This window comes from Ostrea edulis, chromosome 2 (genome assembly GCF_947568905.1).
Source record: "Ostrea edulis chromosome 2, xbOstEdul1.1, whole genome shotgun sequence".
Lineage (NCBI taxonomy): Eukaryota > Metazoa > Mollusca > Bivalvia > Ostreida > Ostreidae > Ostrea > Ostrea edulis.
The window spans coordinates 15,119,482-15,143,479 of NC_079165.1; the positions used below are offsets into that span (position 1 = coordinate 15,119,482).

At 35.3% G+C, this 23,998-nt stretch overlaps 1 protein-coding gene and 1 long non-coding RNA gene across 2 annotated transcripts in view; one reads left to right on the top strand and one right to left on the bottom strand.

Moving 5' to 3' along the window:
* LOC125678225 (hemicentin-1-like) overlaps positions 1-23,998 on the bottom strand; it is a 221,381-nt gene that overhangs the window by 46,027 nt on the left and 151,356 nt on the right. The window lies entirely within an intron of this gene.
* On the top strand, positions 10,556-13,892 carry LOC130052115 (uncharacterized). The gene is made up of 3 exons (XR_008800484.1): positions 10,556-10,651; positions 12,589-12,697; positions 12,864-13,892. It is a non-coding gene; the product is annotated as an uncharacterized LOC130052115 (long non-coding RNA).

The following is a 23,998-nucleotide window of genomic DNA, read 5'->3' on the forward strand; positions in this document are numbered from 1 at the left end:
GTTCGTCAATCGAGGTAAGTTGCAGGCTAGTTGTGTATTGATTATGACGTCACGGGATATGTAAGATTAACGTCACGTGATATGAAAGATTAATAGAATCCTTCATTAGTACGAGTGTGAGATATGGAAATTCCACCGAGGGGACAAGATTCGCAGTCTTGGACAAGGCTTTGCCGAGTCCTAGACAGCGAATCTTGTTCCAGAGGTGGAATTTCCCTATCCCACATGAGTAAATAATGAAGGATTATTTTTCTCACATTTTAAGTACAGTTTAGTGCATAAAATTAGGAGCTTTCAGAAAATTTTAGATTATAAAAATCCTCATTTGAACTTCGATGCAAAAACTAATTAGATAGGCAGAAAGATCATACCCGAAAATGGTTTACACTGTTAGTGTAAACTAAAAAACTCAAGGTTGTCCACCAGAAAGCTATACTACATTAAAATTTAAAGATAACAATGCAAAATATTTTTACTTCACCGTGTAACATAAATCTTCACCGTGTAACGTAAATCATAGAAAATATACGACGTCACAATCAAATGACGTCGCAGCAGTGTGAGACATATAGAATATCACACTCTAATGTTGATCTCGGACCTGGGATTGGCCCCGAGAGTTGATCTCGGCCCGAGCCCGTAGGGCGAGGGCCGAGATCACTCGAGGGGCAATCCCAGGTCCGAGATCAACATTAGAGTGTGATATTGTTTATATCATATACCTAAAACACAAGTTGATAAAAAAAATTTTAAATGGGGGAGGGGGGGGGGTATTGACCCAAACATAAATACATGGTGTACTGTACAACGATATTTGACTATTTCATTCCTTCAGTGAGTTTACTTTAATGGTTATGTTTCCAGTACTATTGGCGTTGTGAAACATGCTAAAGTCTGGGTTTTGTAGCTTTATTCCATTGCTGGTCACAATAATTGGATGATTAATCATGGACATCCCCTCATGTGGTTTAAAATCTGGACGTTTCAATTAACTGAACTGCTTGGCTGAGAAACTCGTCATATCTATCGATGTGCTGTTCATGTACATGTATATACTATTAAGCAGCTCCTAGGGGCTTGCTAATGAATACTAAAATTGGAAATAAGTGAATTATTTTTATTTCTTTTTTCGGATTTACCCTTCTCGTCCGTTTTCATTATTTCATATAATTTGTAAGAGTTGTAGAACTTTGTTTACGTGGCGTCATCGTATGAACGGGAATGTTTACAGATCTGATGCTGCTATTTATTTGCTTAGGGAATGTTACCTTATACTGAAGTAAGTTTTTTTTTTACCGCTTCCCATCTGTTTAGCATCTATAAGTCATTGAAAAACGTCGGAAGATATTGGTTCTGCTTTTCTCGTTTTATTGCCAATTCCTCGGGATTTTAGATTTCAGAAATCGTTTTAAAACAGTTTTCTACATCAAAATTGCTGTAAATTAACATTTTATCTCCATTAGGACCGGGGATTTCTGAAAATGCTTCAGTATCACCCTCCATAATCCTCCTACTGTTATCTGTTGCCTAGAACGTTGATTGTTTTGAAATGAAGTTAAACGTGTTATTGTTCTAAATAAACAATTGTTACTTGGGTTACCCCCCTTTGCTTAGATACTCGCTACAATTTAGCGCTGTTTTTGAAAACGTTTTTATTTAATTTTTCTGCTTAAATTTAAATTTTGTCGTGGAAGTAAGTATTATATTTGAAAAAAATTGTGTCTAACATCAGTTTTTAATGTAATTATGTTAGGTTTCAAAAGATTAAAGAAGAAATAGCGATTTGAAATTTGAGGGCGAGACAGCCCCTTGACAACGGGCCGAGACAGAGATATTTTTTTTTTTTTTTTTTTTTTTGGCTTATGACATTTTTATTTCCCAGACCTATCACTATAACATATAACAAATAGACTAAACGATAGAAGAAAAAAAAGTGTGGAAAGCTGCCAGGGATGGGACCCTAACTAAGCTCCACCTAAATAACAATATATATTCCCTATTACATCTCGCAGGATGTAGAAGAAGGAAAAAAAACCTGAGAGAAATACAAGATTATATAATCATATGAGAACAAAGTTATACAAATATAAATACATGTACATCATTTCTAGAGGATATTAAAGTATTTCGTGACAACTACCCAAAGGGCCCTTCTCACACTCCAAAAAGTCTATTTTGACCCTGGGTAGTCATGTAAAAGGGAAGGCAGATCATTTCCCTTTACTTTATTTGTACATGATATGAATAGCATGCAACACAATTTGTAATATAAATATATAAGACTATAATTTTTTTACAATACTATCAAGAATATGCGAAAAAGATACCTTGTTTAATTTTTTGTATACAGATACATTGAATTCAAGGATTCCCTTTACATTCTTTCGAATGTCATAAGATTGCTCTCTTTTTTTTAATATTCTACAATACATTTTATATTTGTAAATTTTACATGCAATTAGTGATAAAAGATTATTTAAAAATACTGTTTTCTCATTGATTTCCCAAAAAAAACCAAGAACAATGTTTTTCCATGAAACTTGAAAATTCAATGTTTTCTCAACGATTTTCCAAATTTCACAAACATTTTTACATTTCAGTACCAGATGCTCATTATCTTCTTTTTCCTTACATAGTGAACATAAATCCGTATCAGTAACTTTCCATTTCTTTAACATAACTCGGTTGCTGGTTAGATTGTTCAACAACTTGTAATTGAAATCAGCAATGTGGGTATCAAAAATATTACATATTTTTTGTTTATATATTGCACTCCAAGACTGTTTTGAAACATTGAAGCTTTTAGAATAAAAATTTTGGTGTAGAGGAGGTACAAATTTATTATCCCGATAAATATCATAGAACATTTTACTTGAGAAATCTTTCACATGTACAATTCCCTGATTTAGCAGTAGAAAGTATGAATTATCTTTTATATGTACATTTTCATATATTATATTTTGAACATCGAAAGGTTGTAGTAATTTTCCTATGGCATTTTTTACAATATTATATTCACAAATCCAGTTTTTCTTGCAAATCAATTTATCTATAAACCATTCCATCGGCTTAAAACCATTCTCATCCACCACGTCAATCACGTATTTCAGACCACTCTTTAGCCATGATTTTAGAAATATAGGTTTATTTTTAAATACCACAATATTATTACTCCATAATGGCTCCCTCAGTATATTGTTCAAACAATCTAGCCTGTTTCTACCCTTGCATTCATTAAAAGATGTGAACATTTCCTTGTAAAACATAGGAAATCCATCCATTATCTCATACTGTTTGATATTAGTGATATTAGTTTTACTTAAATAGTCAAGATCATAATTGTTTTCCAAACATATGCTATTCACAAAATGGTATAATGGATTTCTTTTATCTAATATTTTCTTAATCCATGATATTCTTAAAGATTTAATTTTTGATAAGATATCTACAACTCCAATGCCTCCACTAATGATATTTCCGATTAATGTATTTCTTTTTATTCTATCTCTCTTATTCCAAATGAAATTGTAAATAAGTCTTTGAATTTCTTTGATAACGTTTGAATCTGGTAGGTTTAATATCGAAGCTATATATATAATTTTAGATATTGCAAGACTATTAATTATGCAAACTTTGCCAAAAATGGTTAAGTTTCTTGTTTTCCAAGATTCAAAAAGTTTCTCTACATCGCTGGTGAGTTTTGTCCAATTATTTCTCAGGCACATTTCTCTATCATGGCCAATATATACACCTAATGCTTTTACACATGAAACATTTACATAAACATTATGAATTTTCTTAAATCTGTTTTTTAAAGGTCCAGTTAATATGCATTCTGTTTTTGACATATTTAATCTCATACCCGAAACATTACTAAAATTACTTATCGCCTCGAGGGCCTTCTTTAAAGACTTTTCATTTTCCATTGGAAGGGTAGAATCATCGGCATGCTGTATTATCTTAATGTCTTTTTCCATTCCTTCTTTTTGAAACCCATGTATGCTGGGATTGTTTCTTATTGAAATTCCTAATATTTCAGCCACAAAGAGAAACAAGACTGCTGATACCGGACATCCCTGCCTTATTCCCCTATGCATCATGCAAGTTTTAGATATCCATCCATTATTTTTTATTCTGAAGATTGGATTTGCATATAAGATGTGAACCCATTTAATAAAATTTTCACCAAAGTTAAATCTTTTCAGTACTTCAAACATAAAATTCCACTCAATTGAATCAAAGGCTTTCTGAAAGTCTAAAAATAAAAGTATAAGTTCTTGATTATTTTCTTCACAATAATCAAAAATGTCCAAAATTAATCTTGCATTTAGTGCGATATTTCTTCCTTTTATATAAGCTGTTTGATTTATTGATATCAAATCATCTAGCAGTTTTTGTAAACGCCTGGCGAATACAAAAGCTATTATTTTATAGTCTGTGTTGGTAAGGCTAATTGGTCTATAATTTCCTAGGTTTTGTTCGTCTCCTTTCTTATAAATCAAAGTAATCAATGATAATCTCTGCGTAAAAGACATTGTATTTAAATCAAAAATACTTTGTAAAACACAATAGAAATATTGTTTTATTTCTTCCCAAAATGTTGATAAAATTCACATGGTATTCCATCCAGACCAGGAGATTTATTGCTTTTCATATTTAAGAGTGCCTCTGAGCATTCCTGAAGTGAGGGAAATATTTCTAATTCATGTTTCTCCTTATCTTTCAATGTAAATTCTAAGTCTATAGCATTTATATATTCGTTGATATCCGTGGTTTGTATATTATTTGTTCTATATAAATTTTCATAAAAATTGCACATATTGTTTAGTATGTCATCATCATCGAGTATGATATCACCAGTTTCTTCTCTTAAAGCTTTAACTACATTATTTATTTGTCTTCTCTTTTCTAAATTTAAGAAGTACGAGGTATTCTTTTCTCCTTGTTCTATCCAATTGGCCCTAGACCTAACCTGTGCACCTTTTGCTTTTTTATCTACAAGCTTTGATAATTCATTTTCTAAATTTCGTTTTTGATTCATGTCAATATTATCCGCAGGTAATTCCTCAATTTTTTTGATTTCCGATTGTAAATAGGCTAACTTACTTTTATATGATTTATTTATTTTCTTTGAAAAGTCTATACAGAATATTTTTATGTTTCTTTTTAGAGTTTCCCATGATTCATGCGGTTCTACTTCATTGAAAGTGTAATTTGATAGATATTTTTTCATTTCTTCGACGAAGTCCGGGTTTTTTATCAGCGAGACATTAAATTTCCAATAGCCCGGTCCTCTTAATTTTTCATTTATAATCAGACAGAACTGTAGACTTAAATGATCTGACAATCTAACACCATTTGAATGAGACCCTGGGATTTTTTGTAAACAAAAAGATTCACATTGATAACAAAAAGAATTTGAGATAAAAATGTAATCGATTCTACTCGTAGCTATATTTTCACCATTGCACCAGGTATATCCTTTATTATTTGGTTTAACTTTTTTCCACAGGTCTATGAGCTCCAACTTATTTAGGATACTATTTAAAATATTCACACCTTTGTCTTGTTTATTTTCATCTAAAGAACAATTGAAATCACCCCCCATGAGCATGTTCTCTTGACACTCCGCATGTTTTTTTTATCCAAATATTCATACGTTTAAAAAAGCCATACTTTGCATTTATATCATTTGGTGCATATATGTTTATTATTGTTAAAATCTTGTCGTCAAATTTAATATTTAGTAGTAACTTTCTTCCATCGTTAGATTTATGGATATTCAATATTTCATACGCCAAATTCTTTCGAAAAAGAATGGAGACCCCTCTACTGTAGGGCGAGTCTGAATAACAATGTATTGCTTTTCCAAACCATCTAGCATTATAAGCAATAGTATTTTTTTCAATATAATGCGTTTCCTGTAAAAGAATAATGTCAAAATGACTATCTGAAATCCATGTGTTTAATTTAGTACGCTTTTCAGTGGTATTTAGCCCTCTACAATTAACAGAAATAAATCTCAATCTATTCATTCATTGGCTGTTTACTTTCCTGACGTAGACTTGTTGCTGGCTCGGGTTCCGCTCCGTTGCTTCGAATTTGATCTGTTTACCTGCATCTGTCTCGCCAGATTGTCTAGCATGCGTCCGAGCTTGTTTTGGCCGGGCCATCGCTGCATAACAGTATGAATGGTTCCTACATTGTTTAGCCCCGTTCCCCAGTATGTGTCCCACGTTGCCTCGGCCAAGATGTTGGTTTTCTTGATTTTACCAAGCGCCTCGCGGAATTCTTCACACTGCTTGATTTTGGACTCCAAAATCTCCCTCATAACTTCATCCCGAGAATCCAACCATGCATCGGAGACAAGGATTTGATTTCCAATCCGTTTTGCGTCGAGAGCAGTCTCTGCATTACTTATGTATTCCGCTTTGTTGAGATCGCCAGAACGCATTGCTTTCGCGTGTTGAAAAGCTTGTTCGGCAGACGAGTATGTTGCCCCAAAAATTTTCAGCTCCGTGGGGAAAAAGTTGGATAACGGGTTATCCTGTCCCGCAAAAGCCACCACGTCCTCCTGCTCTGTCACATATAGTGTGCATTGCTTGGATCCCGGTGAATGTCCTGGCTCCTTGCATATCCTACAACATGCCTCATACTCACAATTGTTTTTGTAGTGATCGTCCGCCCAGCAGTTAGTACACTGCTTTTTTGTCTCCCTGCTGGGTTGACCCTTATGAACGATGGTACATCTTAGGCCCGCACAGGTAGTAGTTCTTGGTAGAAATTTCCCGTCCATGGGCGACATGTAGACGAACCTGTTACCATTATGGAAATCAGTCATCCTGTGTGAAATGGGGTGTCTGATCTTCTCTAGCTTGATGTCACTTGTGAGCTTTGCACCATGTTTTTCTAACATTTTTGATACACAATTGTCATCGACAGATATTGGTAGGCCTTTGATAAGCACTCTTATCACTTTCTCATTCGGATTTTCCGTTCCTGCTGAATATGGGTTAGTATCAAAAACCTGGATAGATCTACTTCCCAGTTCAAAACCAGTATTCACAAGTTGCATCCTGCTTTCAGGCGACTTAACATAGATTCGCCAAAGGTCTCTGTCGCGTTGCACACAGTAAACATCTTTCACTTTAGCACTTGCTGCTACTGCAATATCATAGTCCGATATATATTTGTTCTTTTCAGTCTGAATATCCCTGTTTCTTAAGTACACTGGTTTTTGTGTACATTCCATGGCCATACTTGGAGTTGTACACGTCTGGTAGAACACACTTAGATTAAGAGCGTGAGCTGATCGTGAGTAGATACTCAGTATTCACAAAGTAAACACAGTATAAAACACAAAAATTCAGAAAAACACTCCAAAAAGACTATCCTGAGTCAGAGTATATACGCTGCACACAAACGGTACCGATTTTTTTTTTGCAAATCCCATAGAATTGTGCGAAAACTGTCAAAAACGACGGAGCAAAAAAGAACACAGCCGTTCTTCTCTTGCTCGTCACGTGACCTCCGAGACAGAGATATCTCGGCCCTTAGGGCGAGACAGCCCTACCTACTTGCAGCTGTCTCACCCTAGCCAAGATAGGTGTATCAGGGCTGATACACTACTAGGTATATGATATAGAAAAATCTCACATGGCTGTCTCACATGGGTAAAGTCGATCTCACACTGGTGATAATGTGAGAAAGAAATATCTTACATACCTTTCTTTCATAGAATATCTGTATCTTGCATACGTAGATATGAGAGAAAGTATACTCTATACTCATACTTCGCCTCTGTGGTAGGGATAGTATACTCTATACTCACACTCTGCCTCTGTCACTTCGCCTCTGTGGTAGGGATAATGTACTCTATACTGAGATTTCGCCCCTTTGATAGGGATAGTATACTCTATACCCACACATCGCCTCTGTGGTAGGGACAATATACATGTACTCTATACCCACACTTCGCCTCTGTGGTAGGGATAGTATACTCTATACTCACACTTCGCCTCTGTGGTAGGAACAATATACTCTATACTCACACGTCGCCTCTTTGGTAAGGACAATATACTCTATACTCACACTTCGCCTCTGTAGTAGGGACACTATACTCTATAATCACCCTTCGCCTTTGTGGTAGGGACAGTATACTCTATACTCACATTTCGCCTCTGTGGTAAGGACAATATACTCTATACTCACACTTCGCCTCTGTGGTAGGGACAGTATACTCTATGGTATCAGGACAACTCGCCCTCAAGAGAACTCGCCCCCTCATTGGGACAACTCGCCCCTAAGACCACTCGCCCTCAAGACAACTCGCCCCCTCTCTTGAGATAACTCGCTCCTTCATATCATACATATAATACATGTTTACAATTGTTATATTTGGTCTAAATCCAAGAGGTGTTTTAGCAAGAATTAATGAATTTCTTTTAGATAGTATATACATCACAGACAATAAGACATGTTCACATAAACACCGAACTTCGTGTCTTTTTATGCAAGACGAAAGCTTTTAGTGAAAATCCAGTGTTTGGGTTCAGTAAATTCATCATCACTTTTATGTACATGTAAAATATATAATTTCAGCGGAAACAAGTTAGCGTTTGGTATAGGGAGAGTATTAGCTTGATCTACAGCTGACGTAGTATAATTATCAATAATCTGCGTTTGTTGTTAAATCTAATTGTTTGATTTCCCCCAAACTGTTATAAATTTACTTCAAACGTTATGAGGTACTCATCATCAGAGTTCTTTACACTGGTACTCATCATCAGAGTTCTTTACAATTTGAAATCGCCGCGTAAAAAGAATCACCCCGCGTAAAAAGAATCCGTAAAGAAAAGCCGTTATACAATTTCTAAAATGGGAATTTTATTATTTTTCAACGGGAATTAATTGAGAAACGCAATTCAAAAGATAATTACATGTATTTCACCTTTACACTTATGTACATTGTATACTATATCGATAAAAAACCCAAAACAAACCCACAAAAAAAAAACCAAAAAAAAAAAAAACCAAAAAAAAAAAACCCACACACACCTCCAAACCCGAAAATTTTCTCAGTATTGGAGACATTTAATCAATTACTTGAAGATCAGTAAATATGATTTCCCTTGCCAATTGATTTATAAAAAATATAACTTTTACTGAAATGCAATAATCAAATCTGTGTATAATTCTATTAGAATTTACCATTCGTGTTAAAGTATGAAATAAAAAGACATATCTTTATAAGGTTAAAAGTGTAAATAACACACACACACAATAAAAATAAAATGCGATAATATATTTATATATAATATTGGGGGCGAGTTGTCTCAAGAGAAGGGGGCGACTTATGCTGAGAGAGGGTGAGTTGTCCTAAGAGGGGGCGAGTTGTCTTGAGGGCGAGTTGTCCAGCATTCTACTCTATACTCACACTTCGCCTATGTGGTAGGGACAGTATACACTATACTCACACTTCGCCTCTGTGATAGGCACAGTATACTATATACTCACACATCGCCTCTGTGGTAGGGATACTATACTCTATACTCACACTTCGCCTCTGTGGTAGGGATAGTATACTCTATACTCACACTTCGCCTCTGTGGTAGGGATAGTATACTCTATACTCACACTTCGCCTCTGTGGTAGGGACAGTATACACTTTGTTCTTCTGTAACTCTATGTCGGAATCTCTACTTGAACTTCGAGTAACGGCAGTGGGAGTAATTTGATTTTCTGCAAGAATACAAGATGGGAGAATGAAATTATTTCATGTACATTATTTACCTTTCCACTATCAAAATCTTTTATATATAATACATTTTGCTAAAGATGTGTTTGTTTGCTTTTTGTTTTGCGTCCGACATGCAAAATTGTAATTGATATAGGAATATCACCAGAAGTTAAATTGTCTGGAGGACATATCCAAAAGACTAGTGATTTTCACTAATAATTGTGAACGCTTAAATAAGAAACAATCACTACCTATATTAATCATTTTACGTTTGACGCGGCGCTGGGAGGAAGACTCCCGGTTGGGAAGCTAGCGGCTAACGCACTAAAAATACCACTACAATACAGCGACCGCTTTCTGCTAAAGTAACTTGATTAAAGCTGTTGGATGGAACAATGCATATTCCACACCATTCAGGTACACGCTTATTTCTATTTCGTCTGCTCTATGTACATTTTTAATGACATTTACATTTGAAATTTCACTACAGATAAATACATTAGACGACGTGAGATCAGTTAATCCTACACTGTAAATGTATTAGGATATACTTACGTCAATAATGTAATTCAAAGTTAAGAACATAATCAGAAGCGATATACTACCACATATGTTCAACATTGTTGTAGCTACAGATCTGTGGCTGTCTTGAAAAACATCGGGACAGATCAGAGAGCTATAGATCCACCCCTTATAAAACGTTTGATTAATGTCGCAGAAAAATCTATGCACGGTTTAGGTCTTACATCTTGTTATATACACTGTATATGTTATTCAGATGAATCAAAATTTTGTAGAAAGTAATTTGAATAAAAGATTAAAACCCCTTCTGGACTCCAACCCTCGAGATAGAGATCAGGAGTCAACACGATAACCGATTGAGCAACCCAGCAAGACAATAACATTTAATAGGTATGAACAGGAATATACATGTACATGTATTGTTGATAATTTATCCATTATGACGATGTAGATACATGTATACCCCCTGAAATTTCTTACTCGCTTATATATTTTTGTGTTTTCCTTCTCAGATAAATCATTTATTTGTACAGGACCGTTTGTGCTTTAAAAAAAACCCTTTCACTCAACATGTGTATTGATATGGGAAGGTAACAATGAAGAAGCGGGTATATGAGTACCCCTTTCTCCCTCCGCTATCTGTATAATCCGAAAAATACATTTCAAATTGTAATATACAGTATATGACATAAAAGTGTGTATCTTGTATGAGTATTTTAGATGCATTGTGTACCTTGTCTGAATATTTTAAATGCAGTGTGTATCTTGTAGGAATATTTCAGATGCAGTGTGTATCTTGTATGAATATCTTAAATACAGTGTATATCTTGTGTGATCCTCTTGTATTAACATCAAGTCTCGGACTCCGTCGCGGTTTTGATATCTAATATGTCCAACGTGATTACGTTTCTGCGTTATATTTGAACTAATAAACTTAGTTAGCAAGAAAAGGAGTTGTGCTCATACCCCAAAATTATGGGGGAGGGGACGTTTATCCTTCAGCACATGTATGAGTTCAATTCATTGGTTCAACCTCGTATTTCCACTCCCATTCATCGCCACTATAACAAGTGATCAGGTAATACATCGATATTTACATGCAAGAATAACAATCTTTATATATTATAATAACGCGGTAAGTATATGTACAATTTATGCCACATATCACGGAAACAGGCGTGGGGGGGGGGGGGGGGGGGTAACATAAGTGGGGGCTACACGTCACATGTGCGTGTCTGGAGATCGATGAATAAATTGTGATTATTTGTATTAGTTCATCATAGGGCAGTTGTTTTAATGACTCGACAAAATCGTATAAGCCAAATCGCGCGGCCATTTTGTGACGTCAAAAAGTAGGCGGTGCTTAAAGACCCAACTTAAAGTTAACCGTCTGTCAATCAAACATTTAACAATATATATCAGGTGGAGTGACATCTACTGAAACTGTGGTCTAGAGCTACCCAAGAGAGGTGTTTGATAACAATAACAGGCAGTACCTACAGGCATTCTTTAGATCTCGAAGAAGCCCTGTATTCTACAGTTTTGATAGCATTGACATGTTCACAACTGCTATTTTCTCTTAAGTCAATTGTTTTTAAAAAGACCCCTGCATAACGCAATTTTAATATGATTGTAATTTCCCCCTTTATATACATGTATTATAAATTACACAATCAGAAATCAAACAATAATTTGCCCATTAATTTCTAAAACTTGTAACTTATTGAAATAATTTATATTATCAATTTATGATAGCTCTATATTTATATAAGAAATCATTCATTGAGTCAATGCATGACTGAGAGTAAAAGAGAGGAAGAGGGGGTGGTGTAGACTGCGTGTCATCTAGCCATAGGGATACAACCATTATACAAACACTATGACCACAGAAACACTGCAGACGGCCCTGAGACCCTTCCTGTGTACATCAAGAGTATACACAGTACCCTGGTCTCTTGACCAGGTACATAACAATGACCATAGATGAGCTCCGATCACATCCAGTGATCCTTGAAGAAACCGTGCGGTATTTTATTTGGGTGTTTAAGACTGGTAGGCAGAAAGAAGCAATGGCTTCAAGCGTGGGTTCTTAAGCAGATAACAATGAGATCGCGTATTATATCACAGACCAAACTCAGGAGGTAAGAAAACGTTATGAACAGAAGCTTAAGTACAATAAAGACATGGATTCATTGCCAGACCCCTACAAGTTGTGAAGAGTAAATGATGTTGTTCTTTACATAGGCTTAAAGGTTAAGCAATATAGTGTATATCTAAGCAAGTTTGTTAACTTTACAATACTTTTGTATTCTTGGGGAACCCTGTAGTCATGTCGCAGCAGTACTGTTCAAAGTACAGATAGTTGTCCATATGGGCCTTACTACCAAATCCTCAACTAGTCAAATTTGCAGGTGGAACAATTCATTTTGGAAATAGGTAAAACAAAATTCTTGAACTCTAAGTATTCTGATAGTACTATATCTAACACGCATGTCTAATGCATTAACGCAAAGCAATTCTATGTTTGTTGTTTTTGCTAATTCACACATATACATAAAGGAATAAGAATTTGTATATACTATTTTTTCTTCTTCTTTAATAGGTAGAGCCAAAAACGATCCAAGAGTTACAAGATGTGATGATAGCTGGCAATCGATCGAAACCGGTGGTGTATGTGAAGGGAACAAATGACGACCCCCTATTACCAGATGCTGTACCTGAGAGCCTTCAGAAAATCTGTCCAACGGCTACATTGTTTGCTACTATTCCTCCAGTTGGCCCTCCAACTATTCAGACAGAAGAGACACAGCAGCCTACAGTTGATGAGACACCTGAAACACTGTACAGGAAGGACTTGGAAAATGCAGCTGACAATCACCTCTCCAGTGTGTGATGGAGTTTGGCAGGAATACTCTGTGACTGAAGACCAAGCGAGCTATATTGAAGGCAGTACAAGAGACCATAATGTGTGCCAGTAGAGGTTCGAACACAGGAAAGGTAGAGTCAGAGCCAGCACAGCTCATGATGTATATATTCAGAGGGAAACCACTAAACCAGACAACTCAGTGAAAAGCATTGTTGGATACCAGTCGTATGATTTAAAGCTGTGCGACGTGGGCTCGACAAGGAAGACGTGGCAAGAAAACAGTACCAACGTGCTATCAAAACAGTGCATGTGGATTTTCGTGTGCGAAAATCTGGTCTCCTAATAGATACCAGGAAATCATTTTTGGAAGCCCCTTCAGATGGGATTAGAGAGTATATGTGTTGTGGAGAAGTGCCAATGGATATAAAGTGTCAATTTATAAACACAAGGACAACACGATCAGTGAGGCAGCCTTATCTGACAAAACATTTTGTTTAGATGATGATTTGAAATTTAAGCGTTCCCACAAATATTATACACATTACCAGAGTGAATTTCTGTGAATTTATTGTGTATACCAGTAAAAACATAATCATGAACATTATTATTTAATCGAGAATTTACAACCGTTGTAGTCTGCAAGTGTGGAATATTCTTTATCCAATATGTTTTACCAGACCTATTGACAATGCGTCGTCGGAAACCCACGGTCGGTCGCTCTCCGATTACCTACTGTGGTACACAACGCCATGATTATTGCTGGTAGGTGTGTCTCGGCTTCTATATGTCATTGGTCGCTTTACCATTTGCGATATTCAACCAATGAAAAAGTCCCTTATTTCCAGTCGTCGGGAGCATAGAAAAACATGCTTTCGAAGCCAAGATGTTGACTACGTTTAAGTTGGACAAGTTATAAAACTTTCAGCGAGATGCTTTATCTGCATTATTGACGTGGAGGGTGTATTTGTGTCTATAAAGATATGGGAGGGAAAAGCCTGTGTTACCAAGTGTTTATTACTGTGTACGAGTCTATGCAAAGGTCTACATGTTCAGTACTGGTAGTCTCGCCACTTTTATCCATCATACGGGAGCGACGCGTTTTTAACGGACTTGGCATTTCATCGGTTTATATAGTTATGTTAAACTTGCTAGCGTTTTATTAATTAATTGTATATTTAGAGTCCCTCTCAAGAAGTCCAAGTCCGGTGAAGGGCTGCAAAATTTTGGCCTATGCTCGGCGCTTATGACCATTGAGCAAGAAGGGATCTTTATCATACCACACCTGCTGTGACACAGGACCTCGGTTTTTGCGGTCTCATCCGAAGGACCGTCCCATTTAGTCGCCTCTTACGACAAGCAAGGGGTACTGAGGACCTATTCTAAGCCGGATCCCCACGGGGTTGCGTATTAAGTATTGCCGTAATTTGTTCCAGCTGTGTTGTCGACAAAATTTGAACTAGTAATTAAGACCTTCTTTACATTGTGTAAACACAATTTAATGTATCACCTACACTAATTACATAATGACATGTAAACGGGATTGTAAGACCATATTTCAATTCAAATTTGCTTCTAATTTTAAATTGTATCGTGCATGACGGATTTATATCAACTAGTAATTTTATGATATTTTTTTATTTGTAATTGGACCATATGGTGGCCCTAGCTGTTAAGTTTCCGGAGTAATCAAAATAAATTTCAGTGCAGTCCACAAGACATCTGTAATTCTTAAAGTTGCACTTCACTATTTTGGGGCTTGTTCTTATGGTATCTTTTTTCCTCGACTATTGTAGAAACAAAAACATAGCTTTGCTGATAACTGTGGCAATGACAGATTTATGACGGAGGATATAACAGTCTCACACATACACCAAACCGCTGGGCGAAATCAAAGTTCAACAAGTTCATGCAAATATTCATTAGCACAATGAGGAGAATATCTCCTGGTGTCAAATTTTGTTTCACTGGTAACACACTTGCAACAAAGTTCAGAATCCACATAAACACTGCATATGATGAAATATCTGTGCACATTGAAGTTAGATTGTCATTGTCCTTGAAGGAATTGACACCAAAACGGACACTTTGCATTTCATGTTGGAGATTATCGTGTTCTTTCTGAAAGCGCTGAATTTCGTGGAGAAATTAATTGTTTATTCTGTGTCTTTAGCTCGGTGATTGTCTTCAAACAATTTTCGTGAATGTTGTGTGTTTCATTCATACTAGTTGTATGAATGTGAGGTTGACTCTGAGATATATCCAAGAGGATATTTACAGCTGAGGTTTTCTGTCCTTGCTCTAAGACTTCTCTGCAGGAATTGTTTGCCTTTGGTATACGACATCTGTAGAAACAATCTTTGAAGAATTGTAACCCATATGTAGATTTGGAACATAGTTCACATGTGGCTCGTCGTCATTTGTCTTGCCTGTAAATAATTCAACATTTAATCATGTCACTATAAATACCGGTCTTCTTTACATATATAGAGAATTAACTTTGCTAAATAGTTTACATCTCATTTATTACTACAGTGTTGTGAAAACAGGTGGGGGCGACATTGTTATATGCATTATCTATTCCACAATCACGGAACACGTACAATTTCAACAATTAATCATTATAAATACATACCATACTTATGTATACACATGTATGTACAATCCCGTGGGGATCCGGGTTAGAATAGGTCCTCAGTACCCCTTGTTTGTCGTAAGAGGCGACTAAATGGGGCCATCCTTCGGAAGAGATCGCAAAAACCGAGGTTTCGTGTCACCGCAGGTGTGGCACGATAAAGATCCCTCCCTACTCAATAGCTATAAGCGCCGAGCACAGGCCAAAGTTTTGCAGCCCTTCACCGCATTGGTGACGTCTCTATATAAGTGAAATATTCTCGAGAAGGACCTTAAACACTATATAATCAATCATATTTGTATATATACATTATATGATCTGATATCAACAACACTGAATGGAAATAAGGACCAGATAACTGACCTGTAATCAAATGACACCCACATACGCGTGAACGTGCTGTAGGAGTCCGGTTATCTCGTCGGATAGAAGCGATCCATTTCTCTCTTTTCTCGACATTTTTGGGGATTCTATGGAAGGCAAGACTATTCTCGCTATTTTCCCTACTTGTACAACCAGCAGGAAGTTAGCATAACAACATTTAAATTCTCACAGGTAAAATACTCGCTTTCGCTTTGTATGGGTTTCTGCCACCAGACTAGGCTCACAATACTTTGTGACGTCAGGGCGAATCGACTTATTCAATAAATATCCACATACGGTAGAGAAAATAAACGTTGCTGTCAATTATTTTGTTTCCGCTACCAAACATCAGAAATATTTAAGAAATGAACATCACTTTTGAGCTGTTCATGGTCAGTATGAACGGATTTGGATTGGAGGCAAATTCTGTGAATCGCGCTAGCGATTCATAGAGAATTTGCTTCAAATCCAAATCCGTTCATATCGACCATGAACAGCTCAAAAGTGATGTTCATTTTTTATATTTATATTCATTTACTAAAACACCGTTTGTTTACATTGCTTCTGTTTTGTTGCATAAAACGAACTCCTAGCCTCTGTCACAGTAGTTATTGTGACGTACGTCAACACATAGACATGACGTCACATTTCGTCTCACCTTGCTGTTTATCAACATTGCAAGGTGCACTGTATTTTGGAGGTAGGATACCGCAAGATTGGGATGATAATCCACGTAAGTCTACAATCTTAATCCAAAGTGTGACTTGCGAGATCTTTGTAACCGATGTTCTATTTTTTTTCTTCAAACCATTACGCTCTCTCGGTCGCGTGCTTTAAGCTAGATCATAATCCGTTCATAGTCAATGTGAACGGATTGTGTCGCGCGCTGAAATTGGTTGGTTCATAGAGGAAAATGTGATTTGCAATATAAATATAGTCCAATAATTCATGTTTTGGTACTACTACATTCGATTGCAGCATTCTGAAAAATTATCTTCAAACCAGGCAGATACATGTATTTTTCATTCAGAAATGAGTCGTATTTAGCCATCACTAATTTGTTGCCCAAGAGACGCATACTTTTCGTAATTTCTTATTCTGAAGGCAGCTAAACTTTCCTAGTTATTCCATGGTCATCGAAGCAAGTTTATGTAGACTTGCCTAGACGGTCGACACTACTAAACATATCTGCTCTGAGTGAAGAAATATTTGATATAAAGCACAGAAACATTATATTACCATTTTAAATAAAAACCTATGTCCTATCTTCTAAGAATACCAAAAATGGTTGCTGTCCTATATCATGTGTAATAAAAAATGTGTGTACTATCTAAGAAATAAAGATTTATGTATTATTAAACAACAATTGTACTTCATTATCATTAATATAAATCACATATAATGGCCTACATGTTGCAGTTACTCCCCATTCACCAGAGTTAGGGGGCGCACTTACCAATGCAGTCCCAATCTTCACCTAAATAGTGTTAACAAATACGGTATAGTAAAGTTTACGTTACCATCTTCTTTATCATGCTGAGTTTTAACAGGTTGTATTGATATAAACAAGGTTTTATTCCTTCGATTTTACGTTGAAAACTTGTACCTCGTCATTTTGTAATGTTGGGGAGGTGTGTGTGTGTGTGTGTGTGTGTGTGTGTGTGTGTGTGTGTTAGAGCAGTGTTTGGCGTTTATTTTTGTACAGGCTTTAATGCAATTAATACAATTAGGATCGCAAAAATAGAAGGGGAGGGGGAGGGGGAGTTGAGCTCAACTTCATAACATTGCCTGACAATTTTTGACAAGTAAATCTTAAAAAGAGAAATCAAAAGCTCGAGAAAGAAGGCAGCAAGGATTGATCTTTCAGTTCCATTCATTGGTTAAATTTTACATTTCCACTATCATTTATGACAATGTTGTTTTGAGAGGACAAGCTGCATATCTACTGATCGACTTCTGCACGTAAAAGTAACCAGCATTGCATGTAACGGTAATGGGAGGGTATACCCATTGTTGCTACGTACCTGGTAGTTATTTTCGAGCTCATTTGAGTAATTCAAGTGCAAGGAAAGCGGAAAGTCGATTTACACAAATTTTGACTTTCAAAAAATTTAATCCCACGTAAAAAATATTTCAACAGAAATATTATACTAGAGATGTCAATTGGAGATAATTAACATGTTCTGTTTATTGAGATAATTAACATGTTCTGTTTATTGAGATAATTAACATGTTCTGTTTATTGAGATAATTAACATGTTCTGTTTATTGAGATAATTAACATGTTCTGTTTATTGAGATAATTAACATGTTCTGTTTATTGAGATAATTAACATGTTCTGTTGATTGACACCTGGTGTATATTTAACAAGCGAGATATTTAACATGTTCTGTTGATTGGCACCTGGTGTATATTTAACAAGCGAGATAATTAACATGTTCTGTTGATTGGCACCTGGTGTATATTTAACAAGCGAGATAATTAACATGTTCTGTTGATTGGCACCTGGTGTATATTTAACAAGCGAGATAATTAACATGTTCTGTTGATTGGCACCTGGTGTATATTTAACAAGTAGGTTTTTCCAGTGTGAAATGATAAATTAATAATGTACACGCCACGATATGCGTTAAATGGACATGCTTTTTTCAGGTATATCTTATTGGGGTTTTTTGGCTGTAGAAAATACTGATAAAAATTAATAATGAAGAATTGCTGATATGCTGAAGACATCCTGATTCTGATCTAAAGAAGTCGAGGACTAGTTGATATTAGCATACTTTGTTACTTGATAACCATGCATTGCTTTCGAAAAAAATCACACAAGAGACAGATAGAAATGTAACCAGTGACTTAAATATTTTGTTCAGTTATATTATTTATAAGTCGTAACACTTAATTCTTAGGAAAAATCCTTAACTGGTAATTGATTACAAATTTTCTATTCATTCCTTATATGACACTGTCAAAGGAGGACCGCAATATGTTGCGCGCCCTCTGGAATCTGGAGAAAATAACTCGGACAACATTGTGAACAAGAGGCCCACATGCCTTATAGGTCAGCTGAGTATTAGTGAAAAGTATTACTACTCCCAATGTCTATGCAATCTAGAAAAAAATCATGTTCTAAATATATAAACCAAATTCTAATATTCAGCAACAGTTTAAAACAAAATGTGTTCTTAAAATGTCAATGCCATCAAAAGTGCATACACTTATAAAATGCCTTACATAATGTAATATGTGTATTACCATTAAAAGACATCACTAATCTTGACCTATCCTAGAGTCAAAACCCTGAGCTGTGAAATTCATTATATTTTGTACATCCTTTCCCGCTATTCCTAAGTATGCGTTTATATTTTATACAGTATCAGTAAACTTAAATCAGTCTTTCAAATTATTATCATAATTTTGATACCATCCTGAAATAAAACTCTTATCCACTAGATCATGAAAGGCGAAGATAACGAACAGTGATCAATCATGCAATTTGTAATTTTGGTAAAGGACTATCTACTCCTTCTAAATATCAATTTAATTTTAATTTAGTATAGATAGCACTAAAGAAGATGCTAATTCAATATTTTACACATAAACACTATTTTCTAGATTTGGTCGCCCTGGGGTGAGGAACCCTACCCCGGGGATCATGGAATTTTCAATTTTAGTGGACTGCTTCCTGCTCTACATCATTATGCATTTAGTTTTTCTTAAACAAGTGCGGCTATAGAGAAGATGTTTAAAAACTGGTCAATTTTGGGCAGTTTCTACCCCGCCCCTAAGACCCCAGTTTACAATCTATGTCCCCTTTGTTCAAAAGATGATTTATTCCAAATTTGAAAAAAATTGGAATGGTAGTTATCATGAAAAAGTTTAAAACGTTCAATTGTTAACGCACGGCAAACGCCGACGGACGACAACAAATTGCAGTAAACATGTACGCCTTGGTCCTTTAATTTGTTTGGAACCTTTAGTCTTCCCCTTAAAGACGATATGAAAGGTGAAGATAACGAACAGTGATCAATTTCATAACTCCTATCAGCAATACAAAATAGAGAGTTGGGCAAACACAGACCTCTGGATATATCAGATGTGGGATAAGGTGCCTTGGAGGAGTAAGTATCCCCTGTTGACCGGTCACACCCGCCGTGAGCCCTACATCTTGATGAGGTAAACGGAGTTATCCGTAGACAAAATTAGTGTGTCAAGAACGGCCTAACAATCGGTAAGAAACGAGTCAGACAGCATTTGACCCAATGATAGGGGAATTGTTACAAATGACAGTGGCTGAAATTAGGAAACCCAGAGGAATTGTCAACCATCAAATGTTGATTGAACATGTTATTAGACGAATAGAATCTTTCAGAATTCGTATAAACGAGATCCCAATATATCTTGTAAAGCATATTGATGACATGGTTGTTGTTTGCTATGTCATATCAAATTTGAAAAACAGATACATAATATATAATATTTCACCCTCTTCTCCCTTCTTGTTTGATATGCTAAATTAAATCTAACGTCAATATCCTTTAATGATTCTATAATTGATAAACATTTCATCGTCTTCCGTCGTATAATAAGGGGTTATCACTTACGAATCAAACGTTATGGTGATGTTCAAATCTTTAAAATAAATCAATTACCAAGTTCACAATAATAATAATAATAGCCTTTATTTATCCAGGATTACACAAATTAGCATATAGCTAGTTTCCATTGTGGTCCTGCATTAAAACATATACACACACATAAAATTAACATCTAAAATTAGTATCTAAACATGAATACGATATAAAAGGAAAAGGTGAAAAAATATAGCATAAGACACACCTAGTTAGTGATAAATTTATTACCTAAATATGAATACATGACATAAAAGGAAAGAAGAAAAAATAGCATAATACACACGCACACACAGTGCCATACCACAACTACATTTGGCACACCTGAACAAAAAGAGGAAAGCACGATGTTTAAGTTCTACTTCTATGAAAATATTCCATCAAATACATAGCTTTAAAAATGCCAACCGAACCAGGGCTTCGAAGTTTTTGAGACAGTTTGTTCCAAAGGAATGCAGAAGAGTAGCTGTATGAACGCTTAAAATTTTCAGTTTTAGCTCTTGGTAAATATAATGAGTTAGACATATAATCATTTGACCTTGTTTGGCGGCAACTCACATCTCTTGTATATTTAAACACGTTTAGGTAATTTGGTATTTGATTATTTAAAACTTTGAACAGAAAGACAACCTTTCTAAAAATAAAATAACCCTTAATTGGCATCCAGTTCAAACAAGAAAATAAATAGCCAGAAGAGGTCCTGATATCTCCAATATTTGAAAGTATTCTGACTGCCCTCTTTTGTAGCTTGAATTTTTTTTTCTAAATATAGTTGATTTTGTACGTTACACCAGACAGTACAGCAGTAAATAAAATGTGGAAAAACAATGCTATTAAAAACCTTGATAAGTGCATTTGGTGGCACAAAATAACGCACTCTCTTAAGTACAGCAAGTTTTCTTACAATTTTCTTTGAAATAAAGTCCACGTGTGCATCCCATGATAAAGTAATATCTATATAAACACCTACTAGTTTAGCCTGCTTCACAAATTCAATTTGCACACCATTAAAATCTATATTTAACATTCAATGTCTAACTAAACCTCGACACCGATACAAGTTTATGCTGATCATGCTGTAAGCCAATCAGAACTTCTCGGCTTGCCGAAGAGGTATGAGGATGTGATTGTAGAGGTAACGCTTCGATCGGAAAAATTTCATAAGGTAAAATCACGGATTGAAGAAATGAATAGGCATATTTTATTTATTCAACAGTTGTCAAAGCTTATTTCTGCTGTAAGATCAAACTTAAGCATCGATAAACAACTGATTTACTTTGTATCTTGTTTTCATCGAGTTGTCATTTTAGAAAAAAAAGAAAAGAAAACTGGCTTAGATCCGCCAAGCATACCCGCCACTCTACTCTCCTTTTTTGCTAATTCAAGGTAGTTTATCCAAAACAAAAGTAGGTGTTTAATGACGATATTCATTAATTAAGCAAGATTGTACTATAACTTACTGACTACACCTCACATACGAAGCAACATTAATGGTGCAAGCAGTAGCTCTGGAGGAAGCGTTCCGTAGATTATTGAAAAAAATATTAATTTATAAGTTTAGATTTTCTACAATAGGGGTTTTCAAATATTTATCGATTTGAGGATTGGTTGTTGTTGTCTTTTTTTTCCGCTAACGAACAGGCGTTAAGGTCAAACACGGGCGGATGACTTAAACTATGCACTGGAAATACTTGACAAGTACATAATGTTCTGTTTCATCATTTTGAACTTCCATTACAACCACTTTTTACTACTATTATAAAAAGTAGAGGGAAGGACCATTCAATTAATTAAAATTTGCATGTAACAAATATCATCTTTGACATTAAAGAATATGGGAAAAGTATATTGTCAAAATGGGAGAGGAGCTGTTGCTACGTGTATGTAAACTTATACCTCCATGTTAGTTCCTCTGTTTCCGCTCTAAATTAATTAACTTCCATTCACTTACGATGAATAAATGATGAAGATTAACACGTTTTATGTTATATCAAATGTCTGATTAAGTAGCATGGAGATGGTTATGATGTTCGCTTAGATTATTAGAGGTCCGTTTAGATATCGAAGCAGCGTCATATCTAATACGTTTATTGTGGATAACGATTGTTTCTTCACATATCATTAAATACTAAGTGTAAAACACCTTTTCACTGGTTAAAAACTGGTGTTATATCATATATATATATATATATATATATATATATATATATATATATATATATATAGAGAGAGAGAGAGAGAGAGAGAGAGAGATAACTCTGCTTTCAACCGAAATGTTGAGGTTCCCTCGGAATGGTTCGTAATTATAGATTGGGGATCCTTATAAACTTAACAATTCTATCGATCTATTTTAAATATACATGTATTTATCAAAAACAAATAAATGATAAACTAGAACTGTTCTAATGGGACTAATACCCCCGCGGGGCATATAAGATGATGGGAAATATTTAATGCAAGCACATTGGATATTTTCACATTATCTACAGGGCAATCAATGTGAATGCAGAAGTGTATATTCTACAGTACAGCAGTACATGAAATATTAAAAATATGCTTAATATAAACAATGAATACTATTTGGCACATTTTAGGCTGTATGATTGCAAATCCCTGGTCAACTCTTCTAGTCTTTAGTTTATATTCACTTTGTTAAAGATCATTATGTTATGCCAACTTTACTTTGTCATTGATTTTGTCAGTAAATAAATGACATTAGCTCAAGTATTGGTATTATTGTAATCTTTTCCACTGGTATAACAACTCTAAGTAGCTGCAATAAAGGCAGTTTACTATGAATCCCATTGCCAGGGATAGTTGAGATTATAAATACTATCTGACAAATAAGTATTCAACACACATGAGCCACTTTATGTTTTACCGAGAAGTCACAAGATTGCAGATACAGTATGTGGATGCCAAACCCGAAAATGTCCGTAACTTCCATAACTGTTAAAATATTTCAATGAAAATAGAAGATGCACAACTGCATTACATATATATAAGATGAGAATAAAGTTTGAATCAAATCTGTTCAACGGTATTAGAATTAAACTCTGGACAAACCCCCAAAATGAAAAGAACATGTGCGTAACTTCTATAACTGTTTACATATTTCAATGAAACTAGGAGATGCACAACTACATAATATATAAAAGATGTGCATAAAGTTTGAATGAAATATGTCCAGCGGTATTAGAAATAAACTTCGGACAAATTGCGTCTACGGACAAACGGACGGACAGAC